Source organism: Haemaphysalis longicornis, unplaced genomic scaffold (genome assembly GCF_048455015.1).
Source record: "Haemaphysalis longicornis isolate Haplotype H1 unplaced genomic scaffold, Haemaphysalis longicornis Haplotype H1 scaffold_9, whole genome shotgun sequence".
In the NCBI taxonomy this organism is placed as follows: Eukaryota; Metazoa; Arthropoda; class Arachnida; order Ixodida; family Ixodidae; genus Haemaphysalis; species Haemaphysalis longicornis.
In genome coordinates, this window is record NW_027526460.1 from 32,242,971 (window position 1) to 32,262,190 (window position 19,220).

The 19,220-nt window shown below is 49.6% G+C and overlaps 1 protein-coding gene across 1 annotated transcript in view; it reads left to right on the top strand.

Moving 5' to 3' along the window:
• LOC144152436 (uncharacterized) overlaps positions 1 to 19,220 on the top strand; it is a 294,334-nt gene that overhangs the window by 156,243 nt on the left and 118,871 nt on the right. The window contains exon 3 of the transcript XR_013319165.1: positions 9,864 to 9,966. The gene's annotated coding sequence lies outside the window, so the exon portion shown is untranslated. The remainder of the gene's footprint in view (positions 1 to 9,863; positions 9,967 to 19,220) is intronic.

The window sequence follows — 19,220 nt, forward strand, 5'->3', positions numbered from 1 at the left end:
ACGCCCATAACAGCTGATTTCGTGGTCGCGACGGTGACAGCAGGCTCTCGGTCCACTCTACGAGCACGTGAGACGCGAGTACGGCCTACGAAAGGCGAGATAATGTTGGCGCGGCTGGTCGGTGTGTCTGTGCGCGAACAAATACGGTAACTGCGCGGCGCTTTGCAAGATCGCGGCCGGGCCGCTTCAGGAGAGCGGAATAAGTGAAAACGGCCGACGCGAGACGATACGCTGTTGTCGCGGCAGGCTGGGGCGCGAACTAGTACGGCAGATACGTGGCACACTGCACGGAATTAATTCAGTTCGAACAACTTCGCCAAAAAAATAATAAAAACTAGCCGCTGTTGGTAACATTTTGCTCACCGATTAGAAAAAAAAAAGAAAAAAAAAAAGGGCCACTTTTGGCAGAATGGATAATAACAAGGTTGGCTACATTGAGTCTCGGCTTGGATGACTGTTTCGCGACACCAGCGAAGACACTGCGGTGCTTTCGCCGCTGCATGGCCTTTTATGCAGGCGGGAACCATTAAGATTTGGCGCGGGCACCCTAACAGGAACAAAATTGCCCGTGTAAACAAAAATAATAATACAATTCTGGATTTGAACTTTGATAATATGCGCTGAAACCGAATTCTTACACGCTAGCCGGCCAGCTCGCGCGCTTTCCTCCCACTGAAAGCGCTGTTTGTTTTCTTCTCTTATGAACGCAGGGATGTTCGCTCAGCACATCCAATATGCCTTGTGCCAGCGCCCATCTAGCGCTCAACACTGCCTTTTGTATACCTGTTTCCTAGCGCTCAGCTTCACCACAACGCCTCGCGATGCCTGTGTTTACCTTTTACCGGAGGACTATAGGCGCGTCTTAGCCGCTCATAGTGAAGCAGTATTCGTTGCACGGACTTCCCAATCCATTTTCGCGCATGTTTTGAGTTTTTGAAGAAACGGACGACCCGGAATACATCGAATGCGCCCCGTCTTCTCGCAGGAAGCCGTGGGTGAATCCGCCGGCCGCGCCCACTCGATTCCTGAGTGTAAAGTCTCGTCGGGCCGGCCATAATGGCAGTCCTTTTTTCTAGTTTCGGTTTGGAAAAAAGCAACTTTTGACCTTCGTTTACAATGAAGCGACGCATATTTCGGCCTCCAAATATTCCATGTAGCACCTTTTCAAGTTATACTATCAGAAAAGTGTGCATTTAAGAGCCGGAAATTTCGTTGCAGTTGGCCTTTAAGCATTTATTCCGCGATTCCCACTTCGGAGTTCATGCAACATTTTTTTCCTGCTTGGTTGAAATCTGCGGTTTTCGTTACTTGCGCGGCAATTTTAACTCAGATTGCGTTGGTTGGAGCAGGTAAATCTACAGTGTCCTTGTCCTTCGTCAATGTCTCCGTCGCCAAGGTACAGTGCACTTTATCTAGCCACTTGCAAGCTCCAGTCAAAGTATTTTACGCTGTGTAGTGTACGGGGCCCTGTGTCGCCCCCCCCCCCCCCCCCCCCTCACACCGCGTTGTCGTATACCAGTCATTCATGCACCATGCGCACCCGTAGTTGGGCTCATTTTTAATACATCCGGAGAGTTGTATAGCTAAGGCAATAAAGATAACTTTCCACGTAAGTTGTTTTTTTTTGTATAATTAGCAGAGCAGCAATTCTAATGGGACCACCGTCTGGTGCTGTGTTACGAATATCATTGCTTAGTGAAAGTACGGTTGTAAATAAATGGATATATTAGCACGTTAACACATTATTATGGCGCGGCTACGCTTAGAAACATTGCTAAATGTGGTTAGCGAACGAAATGCCGATTCAGCTGCATTCCAAAGGTGCACCCTGATCATCGCCGTGTGGAACCCCTTCATAGCCGTGTGGAACGCAAGGAAGTACTGAGAGCCTTCAAAGGTTCGTGACAAATATTTCGTGGAAGCGGGTATACAACGGCCGTGGAACCTTTTTGTGTGAGACACCTGGGCCGGGCACGCGAGGCCTATCTACTTCATCCGTGCTGCGCTTTTCAGCACGCCATACTTTCAAGGCGCCGACATTGCGTGGGGCCTTTTGTTCGCCAAGCACTGCGTCCAAAGACTGGCGAAGTTCGCCTCCTGGTCCGCGGGCCTTCAAAAGCGAGGCAGAAAAGTACTCTGAGGAGGGCTCCCATCCTCTTCGTTGAGATGGCGCCGGGCTCGTTAACGCTTGACTTGCCACGGGCCGTAAAATCCTTCACGCGCTACTTTTTGTTCGTGGCCGGTGAAGGGAAAAGGGCCGCTCCTGGAAGCAGGGGCCGATGTGGACACGCTCACTGCGCGGCTCTGAACTTTAACGACGACTTTCGGAGGCTTTACGACCTTGCGGGAGCGCGCGCGAGTGCGTGTGTGTACGTTCGCGGGGCATAACTATATTTGGAAATGAGGGGTGGTTGCATGGGAAAATATCATCGGGGTTTGTTTTTCCCCTGCCTTGTGTAACAGCGCGGCTATTTCTTCCCGTCCATACGTCGGGGCGTTGACATCCACATGCGTGGCGGGGGGGATGAAAGCTCTCCCGGCGGTCTAGACGGCCCCTGGATAGGCCTCGCGGCGGTGATGACGTGTGCAAGCACCGCGATGCGGGGCCCGTAATGTCTTTCAAAATGGCCAACCTCTTGCAGCAGTCGTGGCTTCCGTGCGCGCAAGCCAGCTACTCAATATGTGAAACTTAGGAACCTCCCTTTAATTTTAGTTGGGGCGTCTGAGAACAAGGCGTTAGCAAAAATAGCATTCCACTTGCGTTAACCACCGTTCGAACTCAAATGTAATTTTCTCGTCTTCATATCGACGTCAACCTTACGAACGGTGCTCACGACGGCTTATGTATGCCAGCTTTATCATGAGTTAGACGCTCAAGGAGTTAGCTCAATCTTATATCAAACTCGACGGGTCCTCAACATCATTAACACAAATCAGTTATTTGCTAGCCTCAAGCGAATGAAAAAGTTTCTTGAAATGCGCCATTTGTATCTTCCGTGCGAAAGGGACCCGCTAGCTAGTTACATCAAGCGGTAGCATTTTACAGACCGTTAGGTGGCAATCACTTACGCATTGAGACAAGTATGTATGAACTAGATATACTTTGCGCACCTTGTCGCCTTGTTCCGTTGGCGCGGAAATATTATTTGATAGCGCAAAACTTGTGTAGTGTGGCGCCCCCCCCCCCCCCCCCCTACTCTTTCAAACCCTCACCGGACAATAAAAGTATAAACTTGTTCCATGACGAGAACCTTTTGAGGTTACGAACAGCCTTTGGCGAGCATCTTTGAGGGTGTCTTGAATAGCGTAGGGTGTTTGCAAAAAAAGGAAATAGTGCCTATGCAGAAAAAATATTACGAGAGATGCTTAATATTGTCGCGAAGCCGAGGTCTCTTGATGTTGTTCGTTCGGTTTTTGCGTTCTGTGCCCGCAGCCAGGGCTCTTCCTCCAAAGTGTTGTGTGTAAAAGCGCTTCGGACGCGGCTGGGCCCTGGCCCTTTTTTCTGAGAAACGACTCCGGCGCGTGTGTCTGCCCGTCGGCCGACCGGGAGACGACGGCTGTTGGGGGAAGCGAACCCTCGCCTCGGCTTATGTTACCGCACGCACTGGCGTCTCCGACCCCCCGTTACGCGCCTACGCGGGCCGCTGTGTTCTTCCGACGACCTTCCCTTTTCCCCTGTTTACTTTAGTGCGTTTTGTCTAACTACTTGCTCTACGCCCGTAAATTCTCCAAGCGCGCGTTTTCGAGTCGAAACCTTGTGTCTGTGTTTTTGGTCCTTTTCACTTTGGCGGGGACATGTCTGATTGGAGCTTAGAAGCGTCTTCCTGATTGGCTGCGGGTGTGCCTAAGACTTGCTCTCGATAGTCCGCACACGCTAGGATGCGCTTTTTCCCCCAATGCGTCCCCCCAAAGCAAATATAACGCGGCCCCTCTGGCGATTGAGAGCGGGCAACACCAGGAGAGCCGCTTGCTGCCGATCGTCGGGGCCAGACGCCGGGAGCCCTTCGCCCGCCAACCATGTTTCGTTAAGTACTCTGAATCTTTTGACTGCCTTTTTCATCTATGTAATAAGTGTAATTGTTTCAAGTTTGTATGTGCTAAATGTCATCAATGTCATCCGTAAAGTAAACAAGTTAATCTTTAAAACCTCTGCAACGTTTCGACTTTTCCTTCCGATCTTCATGCTACAGTAGCGGCAGTATGTAACTAAAATACTACGTTACAATATTTCCTAAGAATGTGAAGTTGAAAGCCCACTTGCACCTTCTGTCGGTGGGCTGTTGAACCTTCTTTTGAAATTTCGTGTTGCTCTGGCCGAGCCACGGATGCCGCAGCTTTATACGCAGCCGCTTCCTCCTTATGGCGATTACGACGGACGGCATATTGAGCTGCTTTCGCCTCTTCCCTGCAAGCGCCTAGGGCCTGGTGCGACGTCACCCATAGCGATGTGGAATGAAACTCCGAGCCTATGCGGCGTCAGATGCAAGGCGCGTCCAGAGAATTGTACGGCGCGCTCCGATTTTCTATCCTGTGTTCTCTACTTCACAAAGCGACCTTGAAATATAGAGAGCGAGGATTTCGCCTTAAAAACTGGTTCGATTGTGGTTGCAAGGCTGCTCCCACGTTGAAAGATATGTTTCTCTAAACGGGGTTCAGTCTTGTGGTTATTGTTTTTTTCTGCCTAGAAATGAGCAAGAAGAAGAAGAAGAAGAAGAAGAAGAAGAAGAAGAAGAAGAAGAAGAAGAAGAAGAATAATAGCATACAACAACAACAACACAACAGCAGAAGCAACAACAACAACAACCAAAACCACAACCACAAGCACCACCACCACCACAACAACAACTGGGATGAAGATGGCAAACAGGGTTCGACGACTGCAGCCTGGCAGTAAAACCCAATCCGGCATATATCACGTTGAACTGACCTTAACTTATTGTGAGTGGAGCCTATTTCGGTGATGGTTGCTTACGAGTAGCAATGGTCGTGCGTGCCACTTCGAGTTCACGCCGACACAGGGCGCTGCAATTGGAAACATTGGTTTTTGGGAAAGGCGCGTAATTAACCTTCAGTGTTATTCAATGCCATTGGCACTTGATCACCTTACTCAGTAAAACGTGTTGTCGTGAGGCATCTCGGTATCGGTTACATTTTTTATTTATTTATTTAACGATACTGCAGGCCAGTATTTTGGCCCTGGCAGGAGGGGCTACACAGTATACATACAATATAATGAAGATTAGTAACAACAATCAAGACAACACGAAGACTATAGCAACGTTCAACCATCAAAATTTACAATGTGGGACTCAAGCTCTTTCATAAATTTTTCTTCAGCTTGTCATTCTCCGGGTCATTATTTATTTTGCGGAGTTCGCCGTGCGTCATAAAAGTAAGCGAATCGAGTATCAGCAAGGGCTCCTGACTGGCGAAGGATTAAGTCGGACTGTTGGTGAGGCTACCGATCTCGAAACGTGCACCCGGCTGGGCGTCGACGGTAAGATCCACACAGCAGCACGTATTTGTGACAGCGCCAGCCCACTTAAGGCCGACCTCCATGCAGCGAAATGTCGGCGAAAAGGCGGGGAACGTCGCCCGGCGGCGGCCGCTCTGCCGCCGGCGTCGAAAATACGGCTGTTCGCCGGCGATCTACGCGAGCTAGATGTCGAACGCGCGGCGGCGAACGCGACCGGAAGCGGCAAACTGCATTTTGAGGCCGCAGCCAATCACAGCCTCGTACTTCGTTGTACTTCCTGTCCTGTCTTCCGTCGGCGGCGTTCGCCGTGTCACGTTGCATGGAGGTTGGGTGGACGAAAACTGAGCGGCGCGTCAAACCACGGCGTCCGCCGCGCCAAGTTCGCCGAGAAACTTCGCTGCATGGAGGTCGGCCTTTACAGCGGCAACTCCTCCGCTGTCTCTTGCGCTAGACAGATCGGTTAAAGCACGAATCAACGAATCAACTCGGGGAGTCATAATCAGTACTGCTTTCTGGTAAGGCTGTTGTAGATTACAGCCCACAGAAGCCCTACGTCTCGAGGGGAACCAAGAAAGAACGCATATTCGTAAACAGCCCTCAGCGGGCAAATACTCTTAAAATTTACCATCACTCGCGTGCCCTCGACATCAGCGGAAGGACGCGTTGCTTTTCTTGTCCATCCTTCGGTGCTTTCCCTCCCTTGTTAAATGGAATCAGAAGAGCGCCGAAGAAGCAGCCTCTCAAGCCCCGGCGGCGCCTACGCAAGCGTGGCTCCAAGTGCAGCAACTGCACGCGCGGCGCACTGGGCGCGGCGCTGTAAAGGGGCCCCCTTCTTCTCCTCCGCCCTGTTCGGCGCGACGTAGTTCGATTCCGGCGCCGCCGTCCTATCTTTATGGGGTCGTAACTCTTTCGAGCGGTTCGCGTCTACGCGAAAAAGCACGAGCTCTGGCGGCGGCAACAGCGCGCGCTGCGGTTCCGTTTGTTCCCCTCCTTTCCGCGGCTCGAAAGCGGGTCTCGGAGTGGCTCAGGTGCGATCACGAAGAACGCGGCCCTGGGGCCTGTGTCTGCTCGGGTCCGACGCGGACTACGGTATGCACCGTTGTCGGCCTCGCCGCTCCTTCGGCGAAGCTTTATGGCCGGCAGCGGGTTGCAGGATTGTTAAAGGGGCCGTGAAGACAACGCGCATCCTTGTTTTATTTCCAATAACAAAACTCTGATAACTCCCCGACCACGTTCCGAACCAGTAGGACTGCTGCTTACCTTCCCCCTCCGCAAAAAGAAAAAAAGAAGGATGCTCACACTAACGCGTAATCCTTGAAGGTAGCGAAGCTGTACGCAGCCATCACGATCATCAAGTCCCCGATTGCAGCCGATTTGCTTCTTATTTGCTACCGCAACGACCTTACTCCATCATCGTTGCTATAAGTGTGAGCTTCTTTCATTTTTTTTGAAGTGATAATAGATGGACATCAGCTTGGAGGGGCGTGCGCTATGACGCGTATTTTTCGTTCCGAGCAAGTGTTGCCACGATTGCGGCGAATGCTGGAATTGTTTTTTTTTTTTTTTGCCCAATCTTGGTCATTCTCCCTAAGTGGGTATAATTGGTTTGACAAACGTGCCCCGGGGACGACGCTGGGCGGTCGCCGAGAGGCACGCACACACGAGCACTCGGCAATTTCTTGGAATTTTTAACTGCGGACGCGAAAAATTACATTTGCTAAACAGCTTCGCTGTTAAGAAGAAAAAATATTTGGGGGGTCGCCTAAGCTTTCTGTTGTGATATGTGTTATATAACTTTTTGTTGAGTTGTGAAATCATACGTGTACGTGGGTATGTTTCCGCCGCTTGTAATTGGAACAGGGAATCGGCCATGTGCTTTTCACAGCTGCTATCTTCGTCCCAGCCGATCCCCCCTGAGTGGGCATGTGATAATTGGGGATGATATGTTGACGTCGCAGGCAAATGCGAAGTGATGATTGGTCGTCCGCTCTTACGGCAGCCGTCATGGTTATTTACCAATCCCTGTGAGTTTGTGTGTGAGAATTACCGGTTCATACGTTGATGCTGCGGATAAACGCGAATTTGTGAACCGGCCACAAGCTTCTGACGGCTGCTGCCATCGTAACTGCCCCCCCCCCCCTGGAGTGGGTATGTTCAGAGTCATCCAAAGAGGTACACTACTATGTTCTTTAGTCTGCATTCACACTTTAACGTTTTGTGCCCTAAGGTTGAGCCTAATAATGCGACAATCAATGTCAAAATGGTTGTCGCGTAAAGCTGCGGGCACCGGTTGACAATGTTAGACCTCGAAGCGTGGCGTCAGGCCTAGCTCCGGGCCTTCGCATACCCAGTGGAGACGCCAGGCCGCCGTGTGCTCCCGTTCGCAACCATGACACGCCGCCGCCAATGGGGACTTCGGGTTGGAACATACCCGCTTTCGCTATAAATAATTTTTTTTGTTAAAGGCTTCTGGATACACGCACCCGTTGGGAATTCTGATGACGAGTCCTCACCACGGGAATCTCCAAGCATTCTATTTTTTGGGGGCGAAGCCCTTTGGGGGTTGGGCTGTCGTCGTCTTCGTAATCGTCGTTCGTCTCCTGTAGTCATACTAAAACACTAGAAAACTCGTTTACGCTTCGACCTAGAGCTTCGTGCTTCAATGACAAGAGACTTTTACAGCAAAGCTGTACACGGTGGTGGGAAGATAATTGGAGCACTTTAAATTTTTTTCCTGAGCGAACCGCCGCCCTGTTCGCGCGCAAACTTCACATGAAAGTGGCATTTTGTGGTTTATTTTGTTTGACACCAGGAACAACGACAGTACTTACCTGGTTATTCTGAAACTAAATAAAAACGATTTTCGCCTATGGGAAAATGGCGGCTTATTTGGACGTGCGAGCCAGTGCAAGTTGAGCTTGGAACGACGGCGCCACCTGAGGAATTCAGAGCAAACGCACGTTTGGGATTCACGGTAGGAAGGAGCCAAATGAGCTAGAAGACGATCAGAAAACCTGCTTTCACATTTTCTGATCGTCTGCTACACCATTTTTCTCCTTCCTACCGTGAATTCCAAACGTGCGTTTGCTCTGAATTCCTCAGGTGGCGCCGTCGTTCCAAGCTCAACTTGCACTGGCTCGCACGTCCAAATCAGCCGCCATTTTTCCATAGGCGAAAATCTTTTTTACTTTTTACTTTTTACTTGTTACTAGTCGGCTGCATCATATGATGCATATGATGCATATGATGCATATGATGCATATGCATATGATGCAGGCGGATGCATCATATTGCATCATAAGTATATGCATCATATGCATCATAAGTATATCTTGCTAAACGCTGGATAGCGTTAGCACCCGGCAGCGGCTCCCCCCCATAACATGGATTAGAGAAGCGGAAAAAAAACCCACCAACAACAAAATAACAACATAGCTTAGCATGCTAGCGTAGTCTTCGTCCTCTGTGGCGGAAAAGACGGCAGTTTTTCCAATGTCTTGCCTTCGTGACAACAGGGCGTTCCGCTTTTCCGAAGGCTAAAAGTGTTTCAAAAGGGTTAGCCTCGTAGTATAGCATCAATCAGACAAAAAAGGTTTCTTTCTGTGCGATTCCAATCCTAACTTGTGTGGATGCGGAGTGGTCTGTGAAATATGACGTGATTTTATGTATACTTCTGTTGTGTGATGTCACGGCACCTGTGTCCACCAACTGCTAGCACTCTCTGCTCGCGTGTCAGTCGGTAGAGTCTCCGCTTGGTGATTACTTAGCCCCTGTTTTGAATGCGGCCATGGAATGTTACTGACAACATGTGATCTTACAATGTATTTGTGTGTGATGTACGATGTGATGATGACCATGAAAATGCGTGTATGAAGTTTCGTGCCGCGCTAAAATCAAAGTGGTATCACGAAGCAGAGCAGAATATCTTGTTAAAAGTTCTGTCAGTGCTGTATGGTGGCCACCTGGATGGTTTCAATGACCGCTAATGTTGTTTACCTTGGCCTTATCACCAGCCGATTCTAAAGGCTAAACCACTCAAGGAATCTTGTCTCTCAGTCTTCAATGCTTGAAGTGTCCCACTTTCGCCGCTACTAAAATGCTATTTATAAAATGCGGTGTTGCTTTCACACTTTGATACCACAAACCTGATACTGCCTTTTAAAAAATGTCTTTTCTGCAATGGGTTTGTGTATAAAAATGAAGCCGACCTTGTGACGGGGAAGATGTGTATATAGCAATGAAGGCGTGCATCACTCCAGAGAGAGAGAGAGAGAGAGAGAGAGAGAGAGAGAGAGAGAGAGAGAGAGAGAGAGAGAGAGAGAGAGGTGGGGAGGAGAGAGAAACTGTTTTATTAGCAAAAAATTGAGGAGTAGTGTTCTCATTTCAGGGCCTCATTTCTGCTACCATCTGCGACAGCCCTCTCCCCCAATCGAAGCTGGTCGTCGAACTGCAACTGGACAGCACGCCCTCTCTCCCGCTGTTCATGACATGTATGATGAATTTTGTCTACATTGAGCTTTTTTTTGGCTCCCCTACACCTCATGGTACAGCGTGCTAGGTTCGCTGCAAAACTGACACAGAGCGGAGTACGTTTATCCAGAATGTCGATTTCGCGGGGGGTGGGGGGTGTCGAAATCCTTTTGGGAGTGTATAAATTCCTGGACGCCCCGGGGCGCTTGTGATTGTGGAATATTTTTTGGGAGGTGTCGAAATCCTCCTGGGGATGGCAGGGGTGTTGGGGGGGGGGGGGGGGTGTTAGCAGTAGCGGTCCCAGAGATTGGTTTTTTTTTTTTTGGGGGGGGGGGGGGGGGCGAATAAAAAACCGCTCCCTTCCTTGCGCCAGTTCTGCAAAGGAGGTGATAACCATGCAGGCGTGCGAGTGTATGCGGTATGACCCGCTTGCGCACAAATCACTTAGCGACGCATTGGCGGTGCAACGGCTGGCTCGAACCTGCATTTCTGACGGTTGGACACGTTTGCGGACTCGCAGAAGTGGGATTTAACTTCGCGCAAGTGGAATGCTTAAAAAAACTAAAAATAAGAAGCTAAGGACCTCTTTGGACCGCCACTGGGTGTTAGAGGAGTGTGTATAAATCCCTGCTGGGCAGCATACATTACGAGCAATATCCTCGGGGGGAGTATATTACGTGCAATTTCGTTGGGGTGAGAAACGTACTTATTTGCTTAAGGTCTAAACAGGTATTCATTAGAAGGTGGTTGGGCTCATCCTACCTTGCAACCAGACTTTTCATATTGCCTTTAAAAAGCTGCCTTCCCAGCAGTGAATTTGTATATTGTAACAAGGCCGACTACCAAGGGGCTTAGCGTATTGCGCTTCGTACGGATACACGGGGTTTTATGGTGGTGTTTATTATAACTCCGCAGGGCCTTCCTACTTTTCTAACAGACTTCCTATGTGTCGCCTGGGAAATGCCTTACCAGCAATGCATATGTGCAGTAGTGAAGCCGACCTTAAAGGGGTTGAGTTTGTAGCAGAGTGCCTTAGCGTTTAATAGACAATGTCCGCTTGGAAGTCGCTGCAATTTTTTTTCTTTTCTCGAGCCAACTTCGTATCCACCATCCTTCTTTTCGGCCTCTGTGGAATGTGCGACAGACGCACAGTCATGTATGTGTAAACTCCCCGCGAGATAATCGCACGGGGCATATACGAACTATGCTTACTTATCGAAGAGAGGTATATAGCGACCTGACAAAATAATTTGCGGATATTGTTTTCTGCTCGTTTTGTGTGTTTTGGAGGGCAAAAATTAATTTTCGAACAGACTCTGAAACCTCCATTTAAGAAGTAACTCGTATTTGACAAATGTACGTCATTTTTTAATTTTTATTGTTCAAGCCACCGATCTCTGAATTGCTATTACAGAAAATGGTTTGCAGAGACCGCGGGTAAACACGTCTTCTGCTAAGGCTGTAGACTAGGATATATAGACACACAGAAGTGTACAGCAAGCAAGAAATTTGCCTCAAATCTCGGCAGGCGTATGTGTCACGGGGGACAGAGCAGGTCGACCGTCTCACCGACGGTTAAAAAAACAAAAAGGAAGAAAAAGCGCCGAGAACCCATCCGCGCCGTGCTTTACGATCGCCCAACGCCTTTAAGGGACGAGCAAACACCTTCCATTTCCTGGCAGGGCACGTTCCCAGTTCTCGCCAAATCACCTACTGACGACGCGAGGCGCCACAGCAGCCCGCGCAGAAAGCGCACGCCAGTAAATATACGGAGCCTGGACGCCAGGCGGCGGCTGGTAGCTCTCCGCCAAGACGCCGCCGTTGCCCACGTCGCCCTGCTAATGGCAGTCGTCAGCCGCCAGCCGAGTGACGGAGTAGAAGCCGGCAGGGAAGGTGCTTAGGAAAAATGGAGCTCCAGGCTCTCCGCAAGCCTGGGTTCATCTCCTTTTACAGCGCACCTGCTTTGGTGCGCTTGCCCTCCAAATGTCCCATTCGCTTGCATGGTTACCTTTCATAGGTGCCGCCGATGTTCTCTTGACGCCGCCGAGAGACGTCTTTTCTCGGCCGCGTAATGGAGGCCCATCTTCGGCTGCCTCCTCACTGACTGGCGCCTGATTGATCGGTACCCGTGCGCACTCCCCGTCTCTTTATTGTGCTGTTGCGTGCGTGAGAAAAGGAAACAAAAGAGTCTTCCCATGCACTTCCGGCGTGGCGGCATTAACGCGAACCAATATCGCTTTCTAATCATTCAGTTCTCTCTGCGAGTCGTAGTAATAATCAGCGTCGCTGATTTTCGCTTTCTCAACACAATACGTTTTTGTTTACAGATGCGATAGCATTTCTACCATCGCTTGTGCCTCTCGGCACCAGTTCCCTTACGCAGAAGATTTCTATCTTAGTTTCTAGGCTGCCATATGACTCTGGTGTCTTGGCACTGCGTCCCTTCGTAGACATTTTGTGTGTTGCTTGATAACAGATTGAAGCGCTTAAAGCGGGAATCCTTCGTCATGAGATGAGTACTAGAAAGAAGAATGCACAAGGAGGTGTCCATTGCATACCCACTGTGGTGGCGGAGTGGCGAAGGCGTTGTGTTATTCTGCCCAAGGACGCGCGTTCGATCTCGGCCATGGCGGCCCCTTTTGCGATTAAGGCAAAAAAAAAAAAAAAAAAAAAGGAAAACACCGCTCTGTCAAGATTCAGGCTCGCGTTGAAGATCACCAACAAGTCGATATCATCGTGGATCTCTGCACTACGACGCGTCTCATAGGACAGGGGTAGCTTCGGCATGCTAAACTGCCAAATTTCGAAGGGGTCCTATTGCACATTCAACGAGTAATTCCCGGTACAAACAGTTTTTCGCTAGAAATTACACTGTGGCTGCGGAGCAAAGTAAACTGATTATTGCGGTTGTAATAGGTCACGCCTACATGTGCTACACGGTAACGTTTAATTGACAATTTAATGCTCAGTTGCGCGTCCTACTTATTTACAATAGGACACTCGCTCGACAATTGGTTCAATGGTCTTCGAAGGCTGTGTAATGGCCGCGTATACAGGTACTAGAGACTAATTACTGCGCAAAAAAAAGTGGAGGTTGAGGGGGTCTAGGACAGAATAAAATAGGCATAACAAACGTAACCTTATAACTTTGTATGAAAATACGAAGGTGTACTTTCAAAAAACTTTCCACACTGTGACTTCATAACTTTTGCTGGCGCAGTCTTGCCATTGGCCAGCGTAAGTGGCGGGGCGCTAATGCACGGGCCCTCGCACCTCGCCATGCGAGAATCATCAACTATCTCTCCCTACGCCGTGTGTCACTAAAACGTGACAAAAATTGCTGCGGTCTTAAGGAGACCGTGATGTGAGCCTACCACTCTGCTTCCTCCAAATGATCGCATGCCAATAACAGGTATGCCCCGTTCAACGCAAACTGTATTTATTTAGTCTAAATAATACGTGAAAGAAAAGCAAGGGTGGTGGCCTTTCAAAGCCTCTCCTGTACTTGGAACCGCATTCTGAAAGTTACCGTGTCAGCTCTCGTTCGCTATACGCCGACGTATGAAATTGTAGGCACCAGGGTAGATGTAAAAAGTAGATTATGAATATCGTTCCTAAATTTCGTAGCGTTTCTTCATAGAGAAATAAAAAAACCCTAAAACCTTCACCCCTGGTTAATTGTCGTCAATACGCGCGCAGGGTAGCTATGCGTGTGGCTTCATGGGGTTATTCCCTATTTTGGGATCGTACAACACAGGGTAAGATCACCAGGATCAGAATCAGATGGGAGGAGGATATATGTGGAAAAATATCATGTTGATGCGCAGCACGACTAAAGTGCAAATAGCGCTGCATGTATGCTAAATTTGCAGCACTGCTTCACAAGGAAGTCAGTGACGAGAGGCGAAAAGTCGTTAAAAAATCTCGGATGGTTCAGCGCTACAGTTGAAAAATTCTACGGTACAATACTGCTGCAGCGATCCCATCTTCTGAATCAAATGCCCACCGCAGGTTGCAACTGTATCTGCAGTATCCTGTAGCATTGCACGAACCTCTTTTCCACGGCCCATAAACCACTCATGGTCACGGTCCGGCACGTTCAAAACGACTTTAAAGTTTGCCGCTTCTTCTAGCTTCCCAAGACCACAACAGTTCACCAGGTCCAGAAGGCCGCCGCACTGCCGGAATCCCACTTTTGCTCATCAAATCGCTCCATTTTTCGCCGAGGTGCTCTTTCATTTGTGCGTACAATGCATCGTGACGTCGACCGATAGACAAGCAGGGGTCTACCACTGAGCATCCGCGCAAAGGGGGTTTGACGGTAGCCGGAATGCGGACTAGAAGTGGGGGAACAGGGAAAGAATGGCTCGTCAGTATTTCTGTGGATAGGAGGGGGTAGACGAGAAAGCGATACACCGTGCAGCGGGAATCCTTTCGGCGGCGACGGTCGAGGCGTTTATCACTGAGACTCGCCGCAATGCGGGCGTGTCTTTACCGCGAGGATGAGGACGGCGGGCTGCCCGCCGCAACCACAGGGACCGGCGCTGTCCCTCCTGCTGTTCTTTCTTTCCGCCTGGTGCCAACGTCCACATAATCATCCTCTGTGGCGGCGGCTCTCCGGCCTCGGTGCCTCCTCCGCGGCTGCCTGGCGTCTTCTTACGCGTCTCCGCAGGCACGCAGGTTGCAGGCGCAACCTGCCCCGTCCGGAGAGTTGCGCCGTAATGATGGTCTTCGCTGGGTTTGTTGTTGCCGCTCGTGGCTTCGTTTGCTTTAGCGAGGAGTGTCTGCGCTCCTCTAACTGTGGTGGAGGCGGCTAGATGGGAAGAACTGTGAGCGGGGTGGTGACAAAGAGGAGAGGGAAACAGGGAGAGGGGACGGAGGGAGGTATGCTCATTTCGCCGAACCCGCAGTGCCATCCTTGCAGCAGCAGACGTGTCCGCCGGCTTGCAGGTGGTTATTTACGGGGAATTTTTTTCTCTATGCGCGTTTTTGCAAGTCTGCCCAGCCTAGCCTCACACTCCCCTCGATGGGAGGGGAGAATGGCCAGTACGAGAGGGTTCGGGAGAAGGGGGCAGTTGCGTAAGAGGCGTTTTACTTTCCTTTTTTTCTTCCTCTACCCGAGCGGCCGCAGTGCCTTTCTCGTTTGATGTTTGAGACAGCGAAGACAGGCCCTTAGATCCGCGCGGGCCTGTTAAGGATGCGTGACTGCCTGTTTTTTATTCTCTCTCTCTTCTCTGACTCGCCTGGTTGTTCCGTGTGGCGGGATGTGTGAAGCTGGCAACTCTGTGAGAGAGGAAGTCCGAGGGCTTCTCGGAGTTTATTATTCTGTTGTTACTTTTCTTTTATCTCGTTCACTGCTTGTGGCTGGCAGTTTAGAGCGGTCGCCTGGCAGCGGCGAGAAGAGAAGAGCGTTCTGGATGAGCGCGCCGTGAGCTCGCACGCTCACAGCAGGCGCGCGCACACACACACAGAGAACCGCTGTCCGCCGGCGTGATGTTTCCGCAGCCCGCATTTTCGCGCCTTTTGGCGACGAAGCTGCGGGAGCCGAGAGAAGAACTAGGTGTGTGCAGCTCTGCGTGACGCTGATGGAGTGACGGTGGACACTGGGAAATGAAACGAGCCGTGTGTGTGTGGTTGGAAGCGCGGTGTGAGGGGGGTGCTCTTCGTGCGCTGTGTGTGTGTGTGTGTGTGTGTGTGTGTGTGTGTGTGTGTGTGTGTGTGTGTGTGTGTGTGTGTGTGTGTGTGTGTGTGTGTGTGTGTGTGTGTGTGTGTGTGTGTGTGTTTTATTCGTGTGTTTTGTGCTTGTGTAGGCGTTAACGTCATGGCTACGCCACCCAAGATATCGAGACCTCCTTGAAGGGACCCTGCAACACTTTTTTCAACTTTTTTTTGAAACCCTAAATGGTTTCAGAACGTTGTCACCTTATACACCCAGTACTTAGATTAGGGGGTCGCAAAGTACCTCAGCCAAAAATTACTGGTCTATACCTATCACATAACTTAGAAACTCGCTCAAAAGATTTTTCTCTCTTTCCAGGTCTTGACGTTCTTCGGCGGCCCCAATTACGTCACTGAGGCCATGTAGCGGCTGTTGGCTGGTTTTCCTTCAGTTGCAGCAGTGAACGCTTTTCGATAGAAACTTTAAAAATAAAGCCACAAAAACAAAGCAGAAACGGAAGGCGTGTCTGATGCGACGAGCAAATCACGCAGTGCCGCTCCGTGCGGGCGATAACTGTAGCTTTCGCAGTGCTTCCAGATGCGAAGGAACGAGTGAAAGGGTTTATCGAACGTGTCGCAGGGTCCCTTTCAATTAGGCTAAATAAATTTTTGTTTTAACTGAAAGATCACACACTTCCTGGCTCCCTCACTCGTTTTGTTCGACGACCAATGATAGATTGGTCGCTGAGAAATAGATAACAAAACTAACATTTGTCTCTTTTGTTTTCCCTTCTTTTTTTCGGGACCTTTCAGAGTGCGTCACAAAGTACCCAGGGCAAGTAGGGGCCATATTTTCGACTTCATTCCGTCGTCGCAATCTCTCTGAGCGCCTGCTCTCGTTGGCTTTCACATTCGTCTCAAGGATTTGAAACCAATCCGAAAGAGGTAATTTTTTATGCATTCTCGCTGTGGTTACAGTGATTGATTGATTGTAGGGTTTAACGCGACGACACAACGCAGGCGATGACGCGCGCCGTAGTGGAGGGCTCCGGATTAATTTTGACCACCTCGAGATCTTTAACATGCGCCGAAATCTCGTACACACGGGCGTTTTTGCTTTTTGCCTGCACCAGAAAAGCGGCCGCCGCGGCCGCGAATCGAACCCGCGACCTTGTGCTCAGCAGCGCAACGCCTTAGACTGAGCCGCCGCGGCGGGTGGTTACAGTGACGCCTAGGCAAGGTTTGCTACAGGCGGTACTCGAAAACCCCGTGAATCTTTGTATGGTGGTGCAACCTCCTGGTAGCCAGTTTAGAAAATACACGCGCAATTCCTGAATGAAGTTGTCGATCGTCTGGTTTCAAGCCTATCGCGCTAATAAGTATGATTTTGTCACTGGATGTTGCGTGTATATGTGCTAGTGGTAAGTAGGTATACGGTATGCCGCGTTCAATCGAACCCATGCATCTTTTGATTGTTCTTGTACCCAAGGCGAAACATGTCAACGGAATCGAAGCTCAAACGCAGCCTACCGCCTAGGCTGAGGCTTCCTATGTATGTATGTATTTATTGTTCATTGGAAAAGGAAGATCCACCAACAGGCGTAAATTGTCTCGCCTAGGGAGCGGACACCGGAACGCCTGCTGGTGTAGGGGGGGGGAGGGACAGGGAGGAAAGAATACATAGGGATATGAGGATAGGGGAGAAGGTTGACATTTTAATGTATATGCGTTTTCTAGCTGAGGTTTCTGTCAATTAAAAAGCGCAGGTCGAGCTTGTATGCGCATACATTTACTTTACATTTACACGTCCCTGTTGCTTCAGTGTGATTTAGAGAAATGCTTTGAGAAGCCGTACCAATCCCGCGCTTCACTCTCCAACATTCGTGATGTCACAAAATATAGGGAAGAAAAGCTATGGTGCAGTGATACCTTTTTTTTTTACGCTTTTGGCGTTTCTGCATTTCATTCGTGTATTGGTATTCACAACCTCTAATCTACCGGTATAGCCCAACCTACGTTTTCACGGCTTTACCGACTTCTGTAATCACAGGGTAAGTCCTACCCAGGGGAAGTCGTAAGGAAAGTCCTTTTTAGGACCGTGACATGTGGCGCCACAATCTGAGACCCCTATAGCACTAGAATACCGGTAATTTAGCGAAGATAGCATGGATTTTTTTCGGATGGGGGGGGGGGGGGGAGGGCGAAGCTCCTCAGGGGCTGGGGCTGTTGGTGTCTCCTGTCGTCGTCGTCATCGTCGTAATCGTCGTCTCATGTAGTCACGGTACTAAAATACCGTTAAACTCGTTTACGGCTCGCGCTTGAACGTAACGCGTACTAAAAAAAACACCGGGACACTCGTTTACACCTGGAGCTAGAGAGCTTCATGCTTTAAAGACAAGGGAATTTTACAACAAAGCTGTATACCTCTACGCCCTAACGGTTTCATCTCCGTGTGCAAAACGCCAAGGCACCAAGAATACACTTATACACTGCATGCTCCGCCCCACCCCAGGTTTTACGTTAGTGAAGATGGTGGCCCGGGGATGTTTGCACTGCGGCACAGGCATTGGCTCATCTACCACCTCCATGATTCTACGTGAGCAGCTATTACAGCACAGGAAGAATATGTTGGCAGATAAGGACGGCGCGGAAGTAAGCGCTTCAAATAAGATAATCAATCTCCATCTGGACATTCGCTTTCTCATTCGTTGTCTCGTTTCATCAACTGCTTCTTGGTCTGTCAAACCATTATAAACATTTGAAGCTACATACACGAGGATAGAGGCCTTTTATACTAGAAGGTCATTTAAAATACGTATTAGGGGCCGGTCAAAAGTAAAACAAATAAGGTTAGTGACAGTCGGCACATGGTGAGAATCGAAGCCATGTTTTATGCAAGGCAGACGAGATGAAAAAGCCCCACCATTCACATAGTTGAGTATGATGGGTTTGAAGGAAGCGTATAAATCTTGGCGCCAAGCTAGAAAGAAGACACCGAGCTTAATTTACGCAAGCTGAAAAGACTCGGGAACATCATAGAGCATGCGCCACATATTTTGCCGAAAGGTCACAAAAGTCGAGCCACACCAAGAACGAACGTATGTGCCTTATGTATATCATGCCATGTTTCACAGCTGACCGATTTCCCACATCTTCGTGAGAGACAAGACAGAAAAGAACCACGCGGAAACTCAGTGTTACAATCTAAACTCTGGTTTACTTGAAAAAAAAAAAAAATGGCAGCGTATGTGCTCATTTTGTTGCAAATGTCGACGAAAGACGATAGTTGTCTGGCGCCCCTGCCAAGTACATGCCTCCCTTCTCTTTCCTGCTCACCTCTCATGCCGTTCCTCTGCCGTCTCGCTCCTCCCAAGATGAACACGCTAGGGGTTTGCTCAAGTCAATTTAAATTTACCGCGCTCTACTGCTCCAAACTGAGTGCCTCGATGCCATCGCTGCCGTACGACGGAGAAGCGCGCGAATCGAGGCACCCTACTACAACGTTTATAGAACCACGTTTCCTACTCCACGTGCGTTCCAAGCGGAACGTGCAACCTATCTAGTGGAACCTTTCGTCACTGTTCCCGTTTGATTTCCTAAAATTCCGCCAAGAGCT